The 24809-nt window shown below is 38.6% G+C and overlaps 1 long non-coding RNA gene across 1 annotated transcript; it reads left to right on the forward strand.

Moving 5' to 3' along the window:
- The first annotated feature begins 5800 nt into the window (after nt 1–5800).
- Nucleotides 5801–23678, forward strand: LOC134633313 (uncharacterized). The gene is made up of 3 exons (XR_010094707.1): nt 5801–5937; nt 6469–6490; nt 23093–23678. It is a non-coding gene; the product is annotated as an uncharacterized LOC134633313 (long non-coding RNA).
- Nucleotides 23679–24809: the final 1131 nt, after the last annotated feature.

The following is a 24809-nucleotide window of genomic DNA, read 5'->3' on the forward strand; positions in this document are numbered from 1 at the left end:
TGTCACATTTGACACTTTTTATGTCATGACAACCATGTATTGACAATATCCATAATATTGAAATGTCACTATAATGTCATTAACGCACATATGATAATATAAAGTAAATTTGTAATTAGACTTTTTGTCAGCTTTTTTGCAGGCATAGTCTCATCCATGCACCTCTAGTTAATTTTGAATTGAATGAGTTTACCAAAAGAAGTACAACACAGTGACTTGAAGAGACGGATTTGACATACAGCAAATTGTGTTCATGTTATTGTGAATTTCATGATATTAGTCAAGTAGATATTGATTGGCATCAATACAGAAACTAGAAACATAATATAAACCCCATATGTTACAGCAGAATAGACTGCATCCCATTCAAGAAATGATCTGCGAATCATTCTTTTTACTTTTTCTTGTCACTATGTCAGATTTCTATTCTGTTGAGGTATTCTTGTTATAAAGAATTATTTTCTTACCTGTTAACAAATACAAGATACCGAAGTACATGAAAACGTTTTTTTCCCCCTTGACTCAAGAATGTTTTTTTTCTGTGAGATTTAAAGCTATCTTTAAAGCAGATATAAAATAAAAGTGATCAGGCAAAAGGCTTGTTGCAGTTCGGAGAGAAAATTATTTTAAAAATGCAAGGAGAATCACCATGTGACCCATAGGGAATACACGAAGGATAGATGGAGGAAGAAGGTTAGCAAAAGAGTGGAAAAGGTTTGGTGATGCAGCAGGAAAGAACATGGGGTAAAAGTGTCTGTTCTGAAATGGCCAGTGAATTCATTCAGAGAAAATGTAAAGATGACCTGGGAGGAAAAAATGAAATATATCAAAATGTGACAAGAAAACAACAAAACAGAAATGAGCAGCAAATACAGGAAACACAAGCAAATCCTGATGCAGGGACTACAGAGTCAGACTAATAGGGTGGGGACATATGTTGACCCTAAACCCACAGTTTATTAGTGTCACAGTAGTGGCGCTCTGCTAATCTGGCTAGATCACCATGGCAACATTTGGTTTAAAATCCTATATTTTCTTAGATTCCTTTATCTCTGAGCAATACTAGCTCACATATCCTGTATGAAAACCTATTTAGCCATAAGTTTGCAATGCCAATGAATAAGGCTGTGCAGTTACAGTAGAGCAAGCTGAGTGATACTGTTAAGGGAATTTGGATGCATTCAACTGGTGATGCAGAAAATGCTTGAATCGGGATTGATTTGTTGCCAAACCCATTTTATACTACCAGCATTGCAGGTGAGAATGTAGCTAATAAGACACAGATTAGAAAATGCATTAGACACAGAATAGTCAACCAATAAAATTCACCTCACTTTTTTGTGATATATAACCTGTGTAAGGTGTAGAAGAGAAGATTGTGATTTACTATTCCTAAATCATCTGATCTCCACACAGCTGACCCCTGACTATTCAGTATTCGCAGATCATTATCTCTGATTAATTGGAGGAAAGAAAAGAAAAGAAAAAAAAATCAAAATTTTCCATATTCATGGAAAAATCACCTATTCGCTGATTTTTTTTGTAAAGCATATCTCAAAATTTGCTAATGATGTCATTTTTTTGTGAGTAAATACATTTTTTATGATAACTAATTTTCAAATATTAACATGAATGTAAACACAGCAAAATATCAATAACATGTTTTTTTTTTCTTAAAAAACTTTCACTAAACAATGCAGAAATTCCCCAACACAAAGCTGTTTTTGGATGACGGTTTAATGTATATTTGGTATTTGACCAGTTAAAATAGATAGTTATAAGTGTTTTTGGATCGCGTCTCAAGCATTTGCGAATTTCAACTATTTGCACACGGTTGTGGTCCCTAACCTAGGGGTCGATTGTACAGGAAACAAACAGTAGAGATTCTAGAGTCTTTTGGGGCCCTAGGCACCCGGGCCCCCTCATCCAGCATTCATCACCATTTACATTATTCAAGTGTCTCTCCCTCAGAGTTAAGACTAGATTAGCAGTATTTGCATTATATTTCATGCTATTTTTTTTCACCAAAAGTCCAAGTGACTTCTTCAGTCTCAGCTGACTGCAGGTTTCCCCAGTCTTATAAACAGTACATTTGCATATTGACTGAAAACAGCCCACTGAAGGAACAATGGGCTGGAAGGTCAGCTTCCAGGTCAGCTTCCTGCAGTCAGCTGAGACTGAAGAAGTCACTTGGATGAGTGACGAAACGTTTCTCCCACTGAAAATGCTATGTCCAGATGAACAGAATCAACTTTTGGAGATTTACTTACCTGGATGATTGAGCATGCAACAAGATATTTTTTTTTGACTCCCAAAGAGGAAACTCATTCATTTTCAGTAAGTAGCTTGTGTTCTTGTAATTAGGTTTGTTCAACAGAATCAGAATCAAGGAACGCGAAAGATACGCCCCCGGATTGTGGATAGAATCCAATAGAATGATGCTCCCGACGGTAACACGCTTTCCAGCCGTGTATTCCAGCCCTAACCCTAACATTAAGCCTAACCCAAACCATAACCTTATCCCTAACCTTAACCACAACCTTAATCGTATTAGATAGTGTTTTCCAAAGCGATTCATGATGAGAAAGTAAAATAAATGTACATGTGTAGATTCATTCCAAACAGTTCTCATGTTTCTGAACACATAACATACAGAGGATTTGTCACATAGCATCGGTATGGTACGTTTTGGGATGAAAATGTGTTGACTCCACTTGCAAGAGGAATGAGTGGAGTCAGGTGAAGAACCCTTAGGGGGTTGGACCTGTCCTACTGTCTCTGCAAACTTATATAGCTTATTATGGTGGGAATAATTAGCTATATTGAAATAATGAAGTTAAGCTATCGTTCTCACTTTGGGGATGTATGTATGCATCCTGTAGGTAATTCTGTGATTCCTTGACTATTTCTCATAACTCAGATGAAAGACTCCTACAAACAGCTGGAAACAAAAAACACAACTAGTCCACCACTAGTCCACTCTTCAGAGGAGAAAGCCAAATACTGAAAGATTTATGATCTGAACAACACAAAACGCAAAACAACAGAAAACATCTCTTTCTGTAATGCAACAGATTTTAGGAAACAGAAGAAAGGGAACACGTTGTAATGAAAAGAGGCTATACCATGTATCTAAAAACATGAATGAACCTGGTTTTTTTCCCTTCACAAAAATGTGAAAGCTATAACCCCAGACGGTGGAGAAAGCTTCAAAATCTTTAAAATTCCTGCTTGAATATGTGGTTTATTTTTCTGGGGCCATAACATCTGAACGTTTTACAGCAGGTCCCTCCATGAAAGGAAGGAAAAACTAACTGCTGACAGCAAATTTTTATCACCCCACAAACAGGCAGATAGCACCTCCATGTAATTGCTACTAGGGGAATTGCTCTGCTTGTGTCAGGTCAGGATGGGCAAGACAGCTTTCAATCAGTGACAGAGACACACAGCGAGTTGATGAGAGTGGTTAAATGGCTGCTGTAGGTAGGTGTGAAAATACCAAGACTATCCAAAGTCACTTAATATATGGGGCAGGGTCTTATCTCTGTGCAAATATTATGTTTATATGACTGTGTCTTCTTGCTTTTCTGAGAAGAGTCAGCACACCGGGATGTCCATCTGTAATTTCCTCTGCCTACATGTTATAGATACGAAAAGAGTGAGCAAAATAGTTTGTGTGTGTGTGTGTGTGTCTTGGGAGGCTGTCAAAGAACTGCACATGTTTGTCCTGTGAGATTACACGTCACCATCTTTTCTTACATTCCCTCCCCCATTTTCTGACCTATAACATACACACTAAACTGGTGCAAAACTGCTGTAGCCCCAGAAGAGACACAGTATAGACCTCCAATACTGTAGTTTCATGCCTTAGTTCCCATTATGATTTTTCTTCCAAAGGTTGAACTAGAATCATCATAATTAATATCAGTAATGTATGCACTCACTCTGCTTTCTGTCACACCCAACATAACCTCAATCTGTGTCTGTGTGTGTGTCCTTTCCAAGGGGAATTACAGATAATCAATAGTGGGTTGCAGTGTCTACAGTGCATGGATGTGCCACACCCAGTGTTTAATCCTGTAACCCCAGACCTGTTATCCTGATTCAAGACTCTCTGTCACCTTCAGGTTGATGTATACTGCTAACATATGACAAGGAAAGAGGAATCACTCCAGCTGGAATTTCTCACTGAGAGGACATAGACTACTGCTTGACTCATTTCCTCTCTAGAGCCAGAGAAGAAAAGCTCCAAGGTCGAGCAATGAGGCACATTCTCATCATATGGAGTGACCTTGTTGGGGCCAGATAAAAAATGTCAGGTGTTTCATGATCCAGCAGCGCCATTCATTGAATCTGTGATGGCGAGCAGCACAGGCAGAGAGATAAAGAGAGATAAATATTGGAAATGTTTCATCTGCCTTGGTTTACATAGTCACCTTGGGTGAGAAGAAGGGTGGGTGAGGTCAAATTTAGAGAAAGGCAATATATACTGTGTATATATATATATATATATATATATACCGATACACTGAAGAATACCAACGAGGATATTTGGGAGATTCGAGGCATGACAGATTTGGTCTGGAAGCAGACTGACACAAGGCCTGCTGGCTTATTAATATTACCGCACACTTACAGTTAATCGATCTAACACCACCAAATTGACTACGGCAGAAATCAGCAAAAGAGTGCAATTTCAGTCCAAGCAAAAATTTTTCCATGCTTGACAGCCTTTTAAAAATAATGTCAATAAGTAATGATTTTAGCAGCTAATTCAGTCTGGTCCAGGGCAGAAAAGGCAAAATCTGGAACATTTTTGTATATAGTTTAACCTTCATTAGATACTTATATTCTGACAAATTCTCGAGATGACTAGAAATCAGACCAAGGTGCAGCTTCACAGGTTAAGAAGTGAAGCCAAAAGAACCTACAGTTCCTCAAATGGCCACTTGAGGCTCACTCCAAAACTGAGTCAGTCTCAAAGACAGTGTAAAACTGGTTTAAAAAAAGAAAACCAATGTGGGAGTTCCATTAACCTGGATTCTATCTAAAGGTCACCAGAAGGCAATAGTTGTGTTTGCAAAAAGACTTCTGGTCCTATGAAAGTGCAATAAAATGGTTTGGTGACTTGACCACTCAGGGAGGGGCGGCCTTCTGCTGCGACCAGTTTGGGTGAGGGGAAGAAGACAGGGCAAAAGACATGCTGTGGAAGAAAGCCAGAGAATAATAATAAGCAATGATTCAATGCAGAGTGATGTATAAACACATAGAGAGTGAAAAAAGGTGAGTGAAGAAAAAACACCCAGTGCATCATGGGAATCCCCCAGCAACCTAGACCTATTGCAGCGTAGCTAAGCGAGGATTCAGGGTCACCTCATCCAGCCTAACTATATGCTTTATCAAGACGGAAAGTTTTAAACCTAATCTTAAAGGAGGGAGAGAGGTAGTCTGTCTCCCGAATCCAATGTGGGAGCTGGTTCCACAGAAGAGGGGATTGAAAGTTGAAGGCTCTGCCTCCCATTTCACCACAAACAAACCAGCTGTACGACAGCAAAGTGCTCTATTGGGCTGATACGGTACTATGAGGTCTTCAGGATAAGATGGGGCTGCTCTTTCTAGTCAATGTCAGTATTCTTGCTGCAACATTTTGGACCAACTGAAGGCTTTTCAGGGCATTTTTAGGACATCCTGATGATAATGAATTACACTAATCCAACCTACAAGTAAGTAATACATTAACTTTTCTGAACGTTTTTCAGTATCACTCTGAGACATGATGTTTCTAATTTTACAGATATTGCACATGGAAGAACGCAGTCCTACATATTTGTTTAATATGTGCATTGAAGGTGATATCCTGGTGAAAAACAACTCCAAGATTCCTCACAGTCTTGGAGCTTCAAAATGGGACTTCAGAAACCAGTGGACTGTATCATGGTAACTATGTCCATCTTTTCTACTGTCTGTTGTCATTCAAAATTTGGAGAGTCCTAAGACAAACTTATTGTTTTTTTAAAGCAAATTTCTCTGTTTATGACATAAATACATTTTTATATAAAGTAACACATATTTAAATTGTATTAAGATGTGGATCCATAGTGTAGTCATTTACATTTTCCTTAGGAAGCGAAAGGACAGAGACATAAATGTCCTCGGGGTTGTGATAGGAAGTGCATCCAGTGTAAAACTGCGAAATCAAAGTTGTGATGACCCTTTGTGACAAACAAGCAGTCAGATGTAGAATGTAAACTGTATTAGAATAGAATAAAATAGAATAGAATAGAAGCATCCTTTATTGTCCCTCACTGAGGAAATTCACGCGTTCCAGCAGCAAAGCGACAGCCAGATGCAGATTCATACAAAGTTAGGAATATAAAATAAAAAAAACAAGAAATAAGAGATACAGTGACAGGGCAAATTTACAACATAAGAAAAAAAAAGATACAGTAAATTTATGGATATTTACAGGTATGGCTGATTGGAGTGACAGGTGAGTGCCATTTTATCTTGTTCAGCTGTACTACAAGACACTAACATACTTCTATGCAAGTCTTTTTTAGCTAGGAAAATATTTAATGCTACCATGAATTACTGCTGCACCTTGGCAACCAAGCTAGCTATTTCACTGCCTGTGGAGACCTAGCCACTGCTAGCAAATGCTCTCCATTTCCCCTTGTCCAAATATGGTCTTAAGAAAATACTCCATGAGCCAGTGGGTGATGTCATGGTGGCTTCATTCATCTTTTTATATCCGACCTATGGCCCAGGCCCACGTAATTTAAATGAAGTGGACAACTATTACCCTACACATAACTGCCTTTTGAGACTTTTAGGAAATCCTTTAATTTTTTAACATCCTGGAACCATTTTCAAATTTTAACAAGACTGTTAAAGCTTTAGCATTCTGTATGCACACAGGGTCTTATTGACTGCTGCATGAGGACTGAGTATACGTGAGGGGTGTGTGCCTGTATGTGCTTTACATGTGTGGCCTCTATTGGTGGTGAGAGAGTAATTATGTAGAGGGATGAATCGGCAGCCAGCATCTGTCACAGTCTGTCTGTTAGTTACAGCTCAGAATCATTCATCACAGACATGAATCAAGAAAGACAGAGAGAGATTGAGAGACTGTGTTGGGGGGAGTGAGAAGTAGGAAACATGGAAAGGAAGTGACTCACCTGCTTCCATCGTTAAATTCCTCTACTTGCATGGAAGCATATTTCACTGCCTGCGGAGGCCTGTCGGGGGTTTTTAATCAAAAAATCAAATGCAACAGACATCTTTATATTTATGGTGGAAATCTGTTCTGCACATCATCCCCAGCATGCAGATAAATGAGTAAGTGTAAAACCCAATCTACTAAATGAATGTAAAGGTTGTTTTTTTTACAGCCATATAAACTATGCAGCGTTATATGAGTCTGTTAGCTAATTGATGAACAATGTGTCCGGAAGTCTGCTATACCCTGACTATAAAGCATTAATACTTGCTCTGTTATATTCATTATGTAAATGTATTATTATAGCAATGGTCAGAACTGGCCCTTGCAGTAAAAATGGTCTTTAACATTGTAATTTACCATCAATAATAAGTAGCAGTTCTCATATAATCAATTCTACTTTTTCTTTATTGCTTTGTATTGCCACTTAATACACTCTACCTGCAGATTGCATTTCATGAGCCCTATCAAATGTATTTTAGTAATTTTAGATGTTGATTGGTGGAGACAGCCAAAGTACCCATGCCTGGTTGACAGAAGAGTACACAAGGACTCTAAGACCAGGCTGCCAAACTGAGACAACACGGGAGACACAATTGGTACCAGTGGTAATAGGAGTATTAGGAGCTGTAATCCTAAAACTGGAAGAGTGATTCCACCAGATTCCAGGCACAACATCAGAGGTCTTTGCCCTGAAGAGTGCATTTCTAGGAACAGCTAAGATGCTGTACAGAAGTCTCACCTCACAGACCTCTATTAGAGGACTCGTTACCTTACACACACACACACACACACACACACACACACACACACACACACACACACACACACACACACACACACACACACACACACACACACCAATTCCCAGAGTGTAAGAGAGAGTTTTGTTTTCTTTTCTTGTGGGAAAGGCAGGTCTGCATGAGTCTGCTAGACTGTTGCCCTGCCTCTGGTCCCAGATCAGATAAGAGGCAGAAAATGGATGCCTGCATATATTTGTCATTGAGCTAAGTTGCTCTCCACGTTTTGGCTCTGGTAAGGGTAACCCCGTCTCTTCCTCACGGCACATTCATTTAACAAAGGTATTGGATCAGTACTCAGTGTCAGCAGAATTGAAAAAACAAACAAACAACAAAACCCCCCAAAACGGACTGATGCAAACCATTTTCAGGAAAACACTGGGCTGTGCACATGAATGAAGCCACAAAAGTACAGTCCTCCGACTATGAAACTAACTTGTACAATGTTACAGCAAATAGTTAACACAGACCTCCCCATTCAATCAAGAAAATGTGAGTGGTGGGGGGATTTATGGCACTACCTGACCATGCAACATTCAGTTCTGACAAAGCATAAATCCTGCTGAACTATGGCTGCATCCTTAAACATCTACATTTATACCAGAGCATTTAATACGAGGAAGCACTGGAGGCTCAGTTCAATAAAGCTCCATCCTTATCATCTGCAACTGATTTATTCTTACGCTTACATCATATATTGTAAAAAAAAAAAGTGTCCCTTTCTAGGATTATAAGATTTCATAAATGTGGGAACATTTAAACTATTAATAGTATATATCCACACCAAACTCCAAGAATTTCTTGGTTTACTAATAACAGACACATAATCTATCATAATCTATCTTAATCAGATTTATCTCAGAGAGTATTATTTATCAGAGGGCATTCATTTATCTTGAAATGCTATGTGGGATAGAAAGCACAGATAAAAAAATAAATATATAAATAAAAACTGTGTCGTGTAGCATGGACTGAAAGCAGCAGTCTGTGCCATTTCTGTACTATATTTAGATCACGTATTGGACAAATGAATCAGTGAGGGAAAATAGTCCAACCACACACTGTATTATAGCTCCCCAAAGAGTCACCACATGAACTGTACATTACTGGGTTTTCATTAGGTGTAATCTCAAAAAGAGACAAAAATAATAAAAATGCTAGAAAAAAATTGAAACAGTCCCTGTTCCCATAAAACATCGCCTCGTGTATTTTGTTGGTTGTGTACATTTTTACATTGAAAATATTTCTCTAAGCTGAGAAAGGTCACCTTGCTGTGTTTACCACTATGGCCTGAATCTTCCATCAACCCGCTGCCCTCATTTGGTTTGTGGACGTACCACACATCCCCACACAGTCCTGCCCCCTCCTCCATCCAACTCACTGAAGAGGACGTGGTTCAGCACGTTCAGTCCACCTTCATCACCTCATCACCAATCACTCTGGTTGACCACAGCCTCTGAGGTCATCCTCTTACCTCCAGGCCCTCGTTATCTCATATATTCCATGATTTTTCTTCCCCCTTGCTGCTGATGATGTCTGCTCAGTGTGGCTGATTATGAATGCTTAAAATGACTCACAGCTCTAATGTCTCTCATTTGGTGCAATGGACAATCATTTTCAAGGTTGAGAAGGTACATTTCCACTGAAGGCTTGTTTGTGGGTGACAGTGCGTGTATGCCTGAGCGTATGTGTGTCTGCATGTTTGCTCTCCATAAATGTCAACGTGAGTCTGCACGTTGCAACGGGGTCTTTCACTTTGTCATTGCTGAATGTCAGACTTTCACTTCCTAATAAACTAATCCCACCTGAGGTTGAAACTCATCCTCCTTAAAATGTGATTTACTGCTGACAATAACGTCTAAAGCGCATCACTGAATCGTTACCTCCACAGCTAATGGAGATGCTCGGTTTGTGAGAGTCATTATTCCTTTTGCCTCAGCTTACACTCCTCGACTTCAACACATATCATTAATCAATCCTAAACATGCTGTATTCACTGTTCCTTCAGGCTGTCAGGGGGAGTGGGGAATGAGTGCAGAAATCAGCTCCCATTTGATGGGTTTATTGGCTTTGGAAAACTTATAATGTTCCTTTGAGGCAAACTAACTCCCAGGGGGCACAATTTGTAATTTTGTCCCGGAAAATATGTCTACGATGGCAAGATAATGAGACTAAATCCCCAGAATGTAATGACTCAAGTATCTTATTTAATTGAAAACAGTACAAAGACAACTTATCAAATGTCAAAACAGAAAACATTTATTGTCAAATGCTCGTTTTGAATGGGGCAAGAACAGACTGTTTGAGGCTTTGAAGTGAATTATCTTGGAAAAAGTAAAAACTATTAAAAGTGAAAACCTCACTGGAAATCATGGATACTGTATCCACAATGAAGGGGAATGCATCCATAACCCAGAATGTGGAAAAACAGTACACTCCATGAGCCCAGAGCTTGGCGGATCACTTTTAGCTACTTCAAATAAAGTAATCGTCTTTAGTAGGATTTCATCAGTCTTTCATACTGTTGTGGAGGAACTTTAATTCCCTCTTCTATGCAATGTTCCTTCAGTTTATTGGGGTTTGTGAGCAGTCATGGACAGCTTTCTGAAAGTGTCACAGCAGCATTTCAGTCACATTGAGGTCTGGAATTTTACTGGACCCCTGAAACCTTCAACCCAGTTGAAAATTTGCTGGTGTAGTATTATGGTGATCATTGGGATCATTGTTGGATGACCCAGTTTTAGTCAAGCTTTAGTTTTCGGACTAACTCTAGAATATTTTGCACACAGAGGAATTCATGGTTGTAATGACTGCAAAGTGCTCGGGTTCTGTGGCTGCAAAACAAGCCCAAATCATCAGCCCTCTTCCACCATGCTTAACCGCTGGTTGTGCTGATTTGCCAGTTATGGTTTTCACCGTACATTATGCATTATGCCTAAAGACCTTTACTTTGGTCTCTTCTGTCCAAAGGATATTGTTCCAGAAGTCTTGCGGTTTGTTTAGATGCAAGTTTGCAAACATAAATGATGCTTGTTCAGTCTTTTTCTAAGCGTACTGTCATGAACTTGAACTTTTAACATCGTTACAGAGCCCTGTGGAGTCTGAGATGTGGCTCTTTTGTTATTTTGCAATTTCTCTGTGCATTTCGCTGACCTTGGGACGTCAAGCGACTTCACCCCAGATTCAGATTATTTGGAATTAGCCTTATAACCTTTGGAGGGATGGGCAGCGTCACTTCTCTAAGACATCCTTGGCATCAATTTTCTGACCTGCAAACTGCAACATTTCTGTTTTCATAGAGGTGGTCACACTTACTCATGATCAGCTAATCAAGTATATGTTAAATTGATTATTGGCACCTTGCTGCTACTTTCCTATGCAAGTAGTAGTGTTTCCTAACTTTGTTTGTCACAAGCCGCTTTGGAACTTTTGTTAAGAAAAAACCCAACAACCATCATTTGCCATGTTTTGTATTTCATCTGGAAATGTTTTTAGCTACATTTAAAACTCTAGACCACGTTTTTATGTCCCAATACACCAAATCTTGGATTTTAATGAGGGCGTACTTTCTTCTCACCATGATTATATATACACCATTGACTGGCTTCCAGATGACGTCTTTTTCAGGGCAGGTCTTGCTTAATACAGCAAGTCAATGTCAAAACACATTCAATAAATATTAAGACCTCATGATTCATTGTAGACTCACAGTACTAATCTGGCCTCCTTGACGTTTGCACAAACACAAAAAAGGGAAAAGAATCAGACAAAATAGACCCCAGACTCCAGCGTACACTGTAATCCTCTAATTTGCTTTGATAACCAGTCTTCTCAGTTTGCATGCTAACAGAGTGTAGCTGAAAAAAGATGTGATGCAACGCAGCAGTAAACATGCCAACTTTTTTTTTTACGGCATTAAAATGGAAATTAAAATTATTTTTTTTCCTTTATCAAAAGACAATTTCTCAGTTTTAGAAGATAGTTTGTAATTCAAGTTACCATTATGAATAGGGCACACTGATTGCATTGTTCTTGCACATATTAAATATAATATCTAAAATGTAGAATTATGGCTCCAAATGCTATGGCTACACAAATCCCTAAGAACACAGTCAGGAGTTACTAAATCTGAGTCAACTGAATTTATTAGGATTTAAAATATACTCTAAGTTATGTATTAAACTGTTGCATTGAATTCCATCCACTTACACAGGTGCCAGCCGGCTCTGTGGCCTACTTTTCAACAAGCTGATTTTCTGGAGAAAGAATCTCATCCCCTTCCTTTCACTCTTCTCTTGTTTTTTTGGAAGGTTAAAGGGAGTCTCAGGTGGTGGGGCACAAGCACCAATTACACAGCAGATAGAAGTGTAACAGGAAAACAAGGATGGTCATAGGACTGAGAGGAGAAATCAAAGGCGGGCTGCTACAGACGAGTAAAGCCATAGCCAGAAGGAAAAGATAGGGATTATGCCTCTGAGACCCCAATCTTATCTGTAATATACATCTGCACCACCAAAGAGTGGACATATGACAGGGGAGAATATAAATGTGTTGGCAGGCGGATCTCTTACAAGATCAGAACAGCTGCTTGATTAAAATAACAGTGAAGTTTTTCTGAGTCAAAATGACAGACAGTGTAATAAATGATTGTGTTACAGATAATTAGAGCTCCACAGCTTTAGTTGTTCACTTAGCATGCACAAATTTTTGGCATGACAGCTAATAGCTGATGGACGATATAAGTAATGAGAGTCAGCAAGAATATTTTTAGTTGAGGCAGTCCGCTCACCCAAATCACCCTAAAAAACCCCAGTTCCCTAAAAAACACTAAGAGGGAATCCCTAAAGTCTGAAAACACTAAACTGTTAGCATGGCTCAGAATCTGATAGCCTGTTCCACTTTTAGATCTCATTCCAGATTGGCTAAACCCCCAGATTCACTAAGCTCTGACACAACGAGTGCATCTTTCTATTTATCCACTGTCTTTGTTATAGTTATTAGGTTTGGTTACTTTTGCAGTAATCTGTGTTAGTTTTTCCTGTTTTCTTCTATGGTTTTTATCACCAACCTTTTCCCAGCATGCCTTGTGTTTCCTTGGTCATGTGTGCTACTCATCTCTTTTCTGTTTAGTCATTTCTTATTTTATTTTCTTAGTTAATTTCTGTGTATTTTAATTGATTTTAATTCCAGTCTTGATTTGATTGGTTTTTTGCCATCGCTTGCCCCGCCTGTATCATTAGTGTCGTGGGAAATTTCAAATAAACTGCAACAACTTGCTGAGCGTCTTCTGAAATGGATTTTATTATAAACACTGCAGTGGAGAGAACACTCTGGTCGGACACCAAAATGGTCTCTAACGATGTCCACTGCTCGCTCATGTCTTATACACGAACTGATGAAACACAGAGACAAAGAATATTCCACACGAAGGTCTATACCTTCATCCTTGAACCCTCCCCCAAAGACAATTACGACTGTTTTTCACTTAGCCGTCTCCTCCCTCCTCCCAGAGACGAGCAGAAGGGCCCCCACTATCTATCTAAACCCCCCACATCTGAACCTGAACACCTCTGACCTACTCACGATGGCCTAACTGTGTACGTGTGATAAAGCATAAAACACACTTGTGATGCTATCCTATATGTGTATAACTAAGTGACACAAAAGACAGTTCCATCACATTAGCAATCATTTTTTCATAACTTCCTTTTTATTTATGTGCGTACTTTGTAAGCTGTCATTGCGTTTTGCTTTTCCATCTGTTTGTCTTACCTGTTCTTGAGCAGGTGCATACCTTTTCCCACTCTGTTTCTCTATTTGTTGGCTTTTCTAGACTTGCCTGTTTTGTTCAGTGTCTTCTCCCATTTTTGTAAGTAAATGATGCGTAATGAAGTCCCTTTGCTTCTTTCTAACCAGGTGTCAGTGTCCTATCTGATCAGATCTGACTATCACTTTTATAGCTTGAAATTACAAACATCCCCAAAGGTGGATTAGAGTTTATCACTTGTAGCTAATTAATATGTTGATTGCCTACAGCCTTATCTATTTTGTTATTAAAGGGTCATACAGAAGAAAACAGTCAAATTGAATTGAGCCTAAATGATAACAACATTGAAAACCACTGCCAAAAGTTGAAATCTAACTTCTTAATGTTTTATGGAAAGCATTTTTAACAGGTTTTATTTGGATTTTGTGTCTTTGCTAGACAAAGAGATGACAGGAAGTAAGGGCAGATCTTCAGTCACTGTAGATTCTGATCGTAAATTTGAACAGTTTTTACAGAGGCTATGATACAAAGCTGTTTTTCAAGCTATAGGACCTTATGTAACCACAGCTATCAGGTGGCCTTCACATAGAAGGATTTTCAGGCACTTCTGCATTTGGTTCCAACACGGAAGTTAGATGCATTTTTTATACTGTCTAACACTGAGATGAGTCTCATAAAACCTCTCACATATGGGCCTGTAAAATATCAAATCGCTATTCCATTTAAATGCATTGTTTTTGTCCAGGTTTAATGCTGAGAAAGTGAACCTAATCAGCCAATGAAAGCAAAAATAAAAAGGCAAAAAGCAAAAAAAAAGTCAGCTAATCAGTAAGTGAAAACAAAGCAAAGGCAAACAAGGACAACTTGTGCAAATCTCTGCAACTCCACTGGCGTCCACCAGCCCCACCATGCAGTCCTTTCTGCAAAAGCAATCTCTCCACGTTGGACTGAGTAATATTTCTGTATTGATTTTAATACGACGGCTGTCTAGATGCATGGTATTGTGTTTACGTGCAGGCTTGCCCACGAATTAAAATTGCATGTATCTCTTGCATTTTGAGTTTTCAGTGTACTAAACATTATTCCAGAGAATGTTAAATCCCTTGGAAAACAGTAAAGCATCTGTAACATGATGATATCTGCTATTTCTGACCAGATCTCATGCATTATATTATAGGAAACTTGAGCTACTGAAATCCTGCATGCAGCTCATAATATCACAGCTACTTTAGGGCACTCCTGCTATGTCTGAATGAAGCCTTGAGCATTATTAATGTAAAACTGGCCAATGTCTGACTCATAAAATGCTGACATTTGAATTAACTGATGAAGCCAGCAGGATGCTTTCATTTCTCTGTTTATTATTTATTATATTATTATTATTTATTATAGTACACTTGCAAGTCTTGAAAATGTAGGTGCTTTGAAAAATGCATTTTGTCCATTTACTTGTGAATTTTCAGAGCAAAAACTTTTACTATATATTCATTAAAAGATTCAAGATGTTTTAATTTAACAAGCACAAGCATTACTGATTTCAGAGTCAATAAAAATGTCAGCCCTATTGTAACTGCTATCACTTGTTATTATTTAAAATGGGTAAACTGACTCTGTAACTCATTACGAGCTGTTTGTGTTGCTATATCTATTGTGAGATATTGTACTAGAAGGAATACCAATGTTTTTCTAAGTATTGCATTGTTCCAGATTCCCCTTTATTTGTTCCCCACTGCTGTTGTCCACAAGCTCCGTTTAGTCACTATCATGCAGCACATGAGATATTAGCCAATATGGCAACTGCAGAGGGTCAATAAGCTTTTAGTTATGGTTCACTTAGACCCTGGCACCTGCTTCAGATCTATGACCAAGTAACATGGGGACTCCTGTATCAATCTTACTGCCGGGCGGAACACGGCTAATTCAATTAAACCCTGCCTGCTGCATATCCCCTTTGGGGAGGACGAAGTTGATGAAAATAATGAATGCCTCTGCGCCACTGGAATTGCAAATAGTGGTATTTCTGTTTGAAAGCGGAGCACTTGGTTTCATTGTGTGATTGTTTTGGGTGGAAATTCAACGAGATTCAATCAGCCCCGAAGGACATTAGAGTGTGGCTGATGAATATCTACGTCTTAGCAGTTGGTGTTAATCAACTAATGTGTTACTGAGTGCTTGATAGTGATAATGCGAACAATCAGAGAGAAAGTAACAGAAAGAAAAGATTGTTTTGAATGCTTCCATGAAGCTTTTGTTTTATTGTCATAGCATGTGTTGTGTGCTTCAATCTGCAGCAACTGAAGCATGGAAGCAGCTGTTAGCGACGGCTCGTTCCTGAATGAGCTGAGCTGAAAGCAGGTGAAAGAAAAGATAGAAGAATACATCTGTCTTTAAAAGTGAATTACATGTATGCCATACATGTTAAAGAAAATTGTACCTAAAGTAGCTAATAGCGTTTTATATTTAGAACAAAACTGTTATATAGGCAACTATCACCGGATTGTTAATCTACTGAAGAAAACATACAAATGTTATGATTCTTTTGGATGTACTTGTCATGGTGGTGAGTGGGTGACCCAGAGTTTTGAGTTTTGTTCTGATTGTTTGTTTGATTGCTTCATGGTTATCTCTAGTAGTGTTTAGGTTTTGTTCTCAGGGTTTCTAGTTCCTAGGTTTTCCTCCTGTGCCTCCTTTGATTAGTGTCTAAATATCCCTGTCCGTGTGCTCTGTTTCGTCTCCCTGAGTCTGTGCCGGTAAGTTCAGTCTGTGTGTTTCTGGTTTTACTTTGAAGGTCTGTGTCTCTTGTCTCATCTTGCGTATTAGGTTCAGCTGTGTCTCGCTCCTGTTTCCTCATTTCCCTCTCTGTATATTAGTGTGTCCGTCTGCATTTCTTGGTGTTTCTCTGCGTCTCTCTTTGTAACATTCTCCATGTCACCCCTGCATGTCACAGCCTTTCTTCCCATGCCTTTTGTTTCCTCATGCTTCCAGGTATCCTGGTGTTTAGCGTTTTATTTTTCAGTTCCTGTTTGCATGAGGTTAGTTTTTCCAGTCTAGGTTTTGGTAGCTCCCCGTTCATTATTTCCTCTTTTTGTCACATTGGCACTACTGAAAACAAAACGCTCACTCGCATCACAGCCTTTGCCTACATTTTGGGTCCTTCCGTCACCACACAACTACCGTAGCAGCCATGACAGTACTCCTGGAGTTTTAATTATATAGATTTATTCAAGGTAGGGTAAATGAAACATTTACGTCACACTAGCTTTAAGACCATTTTCATCATGTCTGTGTCTGAGTTATGAGTCAGATGTGGCTCAGTATTTCTGTTCTTCTCCACAAACTTTTAAAGCTGTTCAATCCCATTCAGTTTGCAGACATGGCTGAAAAATATGTGTATCTGACAGAAATTGCTGCAATTTAAAAAAAAAAAAAAGAATACAGACAGAAGTACTGCAGTTAGCTTTTTCAATAAAATATCAGTAGATGAAATTCTCTCCTGTGCATGAAATATTTTTACTGTGGTTCTCAGAAGAAATTCAACAGACTTCTCTCAGTTCTTTTCAGATGTGAGATGTCTGAGAATTTTCAGCTTGTTAAAAACATTCATTTTGAATTTGATGCAAATCAGGTTGATTGGCCACAGCTCAATAACATAACTGGGTAAGTAAGGAGTATCCCAGAGAGGTTGAGGATTTCAGCAGATATGGAGGTCAGCACTTAATGAACAATTTAAGACATTTAAGATAAAGATTTGAGAAGGGGGGGAGGATTTTAACACCCATGTTAGAAAATTGCAGGGATCAAAATCTAATCTCTGACAATCCAAAAATCTTCTGACTCATCTGGTGGAGCACTGAGGTGTTCCCAGGTCAGCTGGGTGATGTAATCTCTGTGTCCTGGGTTTGCCCTCGACCCTGCTCCTAGGACAGGAACACCCAGGAGGTGTTATCATATTATATAAAGATTAGAAAGATCAATCAGAGGTGGGCAGTAATGTGTTAATCTGATTACTTTTATCGAGTAATGAGTAAAGTAAGGGATTACTATTACAAAAAGAGTAGTTAGATTACTGTTACTTTCCCGTAAGCACTGCGTTATTGCTGTCCATGGCAGCAACAGATGTGTGTAGATCAACAATGGATAATATGGAGCGCGGGAGAGTACGACCATGCAGCATTTAAAGCTGGGAAGTACTTACATTACTTTAAGTTCCCTAAAAAGTGACAAAAACATTAGCGTGGGCCCCACGCAGCATTTTACATGCTGGGATATGCAGAAAATAGATTTAAATGTTAAACACATTTCTTCCAGTCAAAGACAGTTGCATATAATTTTTGCTTGATCCAATGTGCATAAAATTAAAGGATTAAAACTAATAAAACAAGTTTTAAAAAGAGGCTTTTCATTTGATTCAATTTTATATGGTTGAAAGGTCCATTGCTTTATTATGTATTCAGGTTGTGTATCATGTTTTTTAAAAGTAACTAAGTAATAGAGTAATAAAGTAACTAATTACTTCAGAAAATAAGTAATCAGTAAAGTACCAGGATTACTTTCATGGAGAAGTAATCAGTAATTAGTAACTAATTACTATTTTCAAGTAACTTGACCAACACTGATCATTCATGCCATTCTTTCTTCAGTAAAGATGCCGTAATATGAAAAACTGCAAATACTGACTGTGAAGTTTAGAAAAAGAAAAATATTTAAAAATTCAAAAAATATGTTTGCATTTTTAAGACACAGATTTATTCCATGAAGGAAATGTGTGATGGTGTAATGTAAAGGCAATGATGAGACATGATGTCATTGTAAAAGCTGAACATGACAGCACAGCTTTCTGAGGCAGTGTGTGTATTTATTATTGTTGCCTTCAAGCATAAATGTGAGCATCTCTCGCTTTAAAGATGCTCACAGATCTCGGAGGTAACCGCATCAAGGTGAATGAATTCTCCAAAATCAAAATCATGTAAGTAAAAGAGAAAGATCAGGGGATAAAAATCAATCGGGACATTGATTCATTGTTTGAGTTAACCATCTCCTTCCCTGGCATATACAGTAAAACCAATAAAACCTTCACTCCCACACAGATTCTACTTCTGCAGCATTCTCTCTTTTTTTATTTCCCCACAGGATGGAATTGGAGGATACTCAAGAGTGCTTTCATGTTTTAGACAGACACAAAACTGCCATTGATGCTAAAGCAGCAGGAGGCATGTGGCAGTCAACACGCTGCCTTTCTCCATAGCAGTAAAAACACATTGTCAGCACATTAAGTCACAGAGGCCCCTGAAGTACTGTATAAGGAGATCTGCAATTAGGCATAGAGGCTATTGAGGTGATTGTTTCAGTATGTTTACTGCCAATAAAATGGTTGTGCTCATGTTGTCAGCTGATGCTATATTTTCCTGTGCCACCAAAGAAAGATAAAACATGATAGATCACTTACTGTACGCACTGTAAATAAAAAAAAAGTCTTTGAAATATGCTTTAATCTGCATTTTGGAAGGCATTTATGATGTGTGAAATGGATTAATTGCTGCAACTAGACCTTTTTTCATTTTCTCTCATCTACCGTGGTAAAAACTGAAGTGAATTTTACTTAACAGTCCCTGCAGCATTTAAGAATTATGTTGAAAAAAAAATCATCCAAAAGCATTTCCTTGCAAATCCTGTTAGTCTGGATAATCCACTGATCATTCTGTGAACTGTTTATTTTTATTGAAAGCATTATATAAAAACCAAATCTACCCACAGAGGGAGTGAGTAAATATGCTGCCTTGTTGAACTTGTGGGAACGCCATAGACATGTTGTTTAATTTATTTTATAACCTGAAATAACACTGGGGAGATTTATTTAGCTTTCTGCTAAATCACAGATCTGTGTCTTAAGCTGTTGTTTGAGATATGCTTTTAAAGCTGGATTTGGAGAGAATTCCCAGATTACCTTTACTAGGTTTTACAGACAGTTGGTCTTGACCATTCCCCAATGCTGTGTGGGCACTGCATTCTGGGTTAAAACTAGCTGGCCATTTATGGCCTTTTGAAATATATCCTTTTCTCTCTAAATGTGCTCGAGAAGTGAAATATGAGTCATTGTTTCGGGCTGTTATCAATCTAACTTCAACTGTTTATTGATACATTTTCTGTTTAGATTAGAAGTTTTAAAAAGTGTCTAAATGGTCCACAGCTTCTAGGGCTAAAATTGGGTAATATTTGGCTCATAGGTCTGTAATCAGACGACTACACAATAACCGCTTCAACTACAGTGATATTTACACGGGTAAGGATAAAACAAAAAAACACATTTATGCTAATTCTTAGGCCTGACAAGGAGGGCATGTCTGGGCCTGACTTGGGAGGACACATTACTTAGTGTTTGACCCTGTCATGCTCTCTTGGCTTCAATTACTGCACTTTCCTCATAAATGTTTGTTTGGATTTTTTAGTAATAGAAATAAAACCCTTGTTTTATAAACTCTGATGACAGCATCACTTTTTTGTCTGGTGGACTATTTACATTAATTTAAAGGAAGCTGAGTAATATCTTCCAAAACCTTAGACATAAAGCAAGTATACTGTTTTAATGGCATAACATTATTTTGGTCAAGACCTTTAACGGGTTCTTTGAAAAATTATTTTAAAAAACGTTTCACCAGTAAGTGAGTGAGATATCTGTTGCATCTGGAAGCTGTGAAGTAGTCTACTAGGACTGAATGGCATTTTTAGTGGATTTATTTTGTTATTTTCGTTAAAATCTTATCACACATTGCGACTTTGGGGTGTTGGACACATCTGCTGATGAAAATCTTTGATTCTGGATCACACTATGAAACCTGACTGCCAGACTGGAGCTTTATAGACCAAACATCAGATCAGACTCTCAAATACAAACATGCCCAGAACTAATCTGCAGGGTGATTAGGTCAGAAGGCAAGTATCCACAGATGGACATGTCTAATGCGATCAGCAAACTGGCTGCTTCACATGGCTAATTTCCACAGTAGGGTCTTCCACCAGGGACTAAAACCCTTTTAAGATTCTTCTGTATTTCTAGGAAATAAAGCCACAGTATAAATGTGTGAAAGACATGGAAGCACTATGAAAAAGGTTGCTGATCATAAGTAGAATGAGGACAGAGTACCTAAATGTTGAGGGAAATGTTTGCAGCACTGAATTTTGTGACTAATCAGGCAAAATATACTTTAAAAAATAACTTTTGTTGCTTTTGTCCATTTGGAATTAAATGGTAGATAATCTACAGTATATGTGACAGATGTTATACAATGTCCAAAGGAAGACATCAAAGAGAAATATGACAAAATAAGAGGAAAATATCACAAAACAGAAATTTATTTGCCAGGATAGTGTCCATAAAATGTTACTGAGAATATGATTGGTTTGTGTGGTTCCACACAAGATAATATTCCTGGAAATTTCCCCAAAGGTTACTGAAATTCATCCCTAAAGATGATGTCAGTAATTTTACTCCAGTTTTAAGGTTCTGGTAAAATAGTTCACAGAATTTAAGATTCGGTCATAAAAGGCAGATTAAGTTGCCTTCCATCATTATAAACCACCAAACAATTGCCTGGTAAGTTTATGAATAAAATTACTTTGATGCAGTAATCCACTGATTTACTGTTACACAAGTTAATAAAACAGAGTGGAATCCATCACTTTTAATCTGTAATGTGCATAGATAGTCTAGGTAACATCAAGATGGGTATTTATTTAGAGCAATAAAGACGTGTTTTCACGGTCTGAGAAGTGTTGGCAATGTGCATGAAGGTATAAGTTCATCCAGTTCTTCGACTGCTTTGACATGATTGCAGCCATTAAACAGATACTTTGTGAAGGTGGGACTGTCTGTCCCCACCTCCAGACTAACGCTCCATAACTCTCCTGTTTGCATGTGTCAGAATGCCTGTTGTCGTCTCTTCCTAATTATGTCCAGGTTTCTCCACATTGTCCTGCATGTTGTCAAACAAGGACAGGCAGGAAGTGTGTCTTAGAGTTTGCTGTGTTACATCCCTCACAAAGACACGGCGTCTCAACTGGAAATAAACAAAGTGGCTGCAGATGGCTTTTACGTCAGATAATATGCGGGGTTGAAAGTCACCCTGAATTACAAAGGTGGGTGAGATATTGTGCTGAAGGGATTGAAGTGACAGGAGAGTCTGATATTGAAAGGCAGGGTGAGAGGAGAGAACGAGGCAGCACTGTGTAAACTGCAGCAAAGAGGTCGATTTTCAGTAAAACAGTTGTTGGCATTGTGGATGTCAAAGTGATGGAGACTCAAGGAGACACTTGAGTGATGAAGATGTGGATCTCAAGATCACTGGATAAGACAGATGGGCAAACAGCTACTTATGTGATCTGCTTAGTTAAAACTTTGTCCACAACCGGCCACAACATTAAAACCATCGAAGGTATGGCTGCCATTAATCAATGTTTCAATCTTAAATTTATTCAGTCTATCTCTTCTAATGGTCTACGTACCTAGGGTCTTCAAGGTAGCAGTGATTAAACTCATCCCAGTGGAGCTGGTTCCATCCCAATGGTTGTGAGACACAGAGCTTTCAACTTTTATGTCCAGTTTGGATTTGCGAGGCAGACACCCTCTCTACTTTTAAGATTAGACTTAAAAAGATTTACTCTCCCTTAGTTACCCTGAAATAGGCCTAGACTGCTGGGGTTTCCCATAATGTGTTTCTTCTTTACTTACCTGTTTTCACTGTCTGTGTTTTATACAGTGCATACCTTTGTATTTAATCATTAGTTTTTATAAAGGGAGTTTTTCCTTCCCACTGTTGCAAAGTTCTTGGTCATAGGGAGCAATCACCTTACAACGTGCTCTGGAGTGACTGTTGTATTGATTTGATGCTATATAAATAACATTTTGTTGAATCGGTAGAACTTTATGATAACGTCACACTATTAAGCATTAATAAGGATTTGCTCAATTCATCATACATATATCATTACTCCTCCTTAGTTTGTCATTTATAAATACAGATATGTTTATCTGTTTGTTACTGTTACATCATGTACATATAATATATCTGTATTTATAAATGGCATACTAATGCAGGAGACAGGTGACCAGTGGTATTTACAGACTGTAGTTAAAGGAGCATAGAAGCATGAAGTTTGAGGCAGACTGGTGAATTTCAGGTATGGCTTTGCAGAGACTGGGTCAGGGATTCTCCACGGAGGCTGTCTAGAGAAGAGAAAAGGTCCCAGTTTGACAAGAGGAATGTTTAAATGTGTTGCAGGGTTTATTCCTTACTTTGACCTTTCTCTCAGCTTGCAGCTGAAGAAGTGCAGACAGGACAGTTCAGGAGAGACGGTGGAGAGTGGGCAGGGAGGTGAGTGCAGGTGAGTATGATTAAATCAGCGTACTGGGAGCAGTGGAAAATGATTGCAGGTACGTACAGGTTAGCATAGCAGCGGGTAAAACAAAGCACGAGCAGAGTAATAAACCAGGAGAAGGCTAGGATGATTTGTTAGAACACAGGTAAAGTTTCAAAAATTGGTAATATTTTTCAAAGCCAAATTATCAGGGCAACAACAATCTGGCACGGGGTAGAAACTAAGTTGCTCCTTAAATCTTGAACAGTGATAAATATACAAATTGCATGCCGTGGCGCACATGAACAAGTTTGCCTGAATGCGGAACCTGCTCCTCCTCAGGGCACCTGCTCCAAACTCCTCCTGAGAGAGAGCCAAAGCAAAAGGTGGTGAGAGAGAGTGAGCGAGAGAAAGGGAGAGAAATAGCAGAGCCTGCCAGCTGGGTTACTTTGAATCCCGGCATAAACATCTTAACACCCACCATCTGATCAGCAGCCAATCTAGGGTTAGGAGTAGGATTAAGGCTGGAATTTGTAGTAGATACATGCCAAATAGGTACACTTGTAAATGTTACCTTTCATATTCATTTGTGGATTACCATTTTTCTTAAATAGTCCAAAAAACTGGACAAAAACAGGAAAAAAAAGTCTATAAGGACGCTAACCTAGACCAAAATCTAACCCTTGTTGGTTCTTCAGGGATTTAAAGACTGTTAAGAATTTGACCCTGCCCAACACTAACTGTGTGTTTTGGGGAAAAGCAAACTTCTCGGTAGCTTCTAGTTTTTGATGCCGTTCGAATGGCTCTTTATATATTCTGAAAGCAGAGAACACCCTTTCTTTGCAGTGTCATTCCCAGAGTGGCTTTTCCAGGAATTTTCCCACTCCAGGGTGAAAAATCTGGCCAGGCTTTGTTTTAAGTGCAAATGCCCGCTCCCAGACAACAACAACTATCCAGAAAAGGCTCAGCGAACACAACAAATAGCTCAGGGCATTGATTGTATCTCCAAGCTCCCCATCCAAATTCAGGAGAGGACCTGCGAATGCATGGCAACTCATAGAATGCCTGCTAATGTTGCTGTATGGAGCCTGATGGTGATCAGCTTCTTCAAACTGAAATCTCGAGAAAAACCTCGAGAGGATGTACTCAGACATCAATATAGTGGAGAAGTTGTATGCAGAAATGATTTTCAGGCTCATGTCCACTCCTATGAGTCAGAAGAGCCCCAATATTTTGTATTATTTTGTATTAAACAACTGTTTTGCAGTGTGATGATTATGTTTTTACTTGTTTTACCCAATTTAAAAATCATAATTCTACTTATACAATACTACAAAAGTGTTAGCATTAAATTAGACCCATCACCCGTTTTGGACTCACCTTTTAAAAAATGCAAAAAGCAGTTAATTTGTAACAACCATGATATTTGCTCCTAATAAAAGATATTTGAAACGAAAAAATGCAAAAAGCAGGGGGAAACATCTGGCCAGGCTTTGTTTCAAGTGCAAATTATTTTGTCTTATCCCACATGTTTAGTCTGCTCAAACAACAATGGAGGGGGAGTTTGGTGTCACAAATAAGAAGCCAAGGAACAAGAAAGGGTACACTGCATAACCAAGAAATTTGATTTTCTTTCTTCATTGTCTGGTCCCCCCAAACTGGAACATCCTGA

Source organism: Pelmatolapia mariae, linkage group LG8, assembly GCF_036321145.2.
Source record: "Pelmatolapia mariae isolate MD_Pm_ZW linkage group LG8, Pm_UMD_F_2, whole genome shotgun sequence".
Classification (NCBI taxonomy): domain Eukaryota; kingdom Metazoa; phylum Chordata; class Actinopteri; order Cichliformes; family Cichlidae; genus Pelmatolapia; species Pelmatolapia mariae.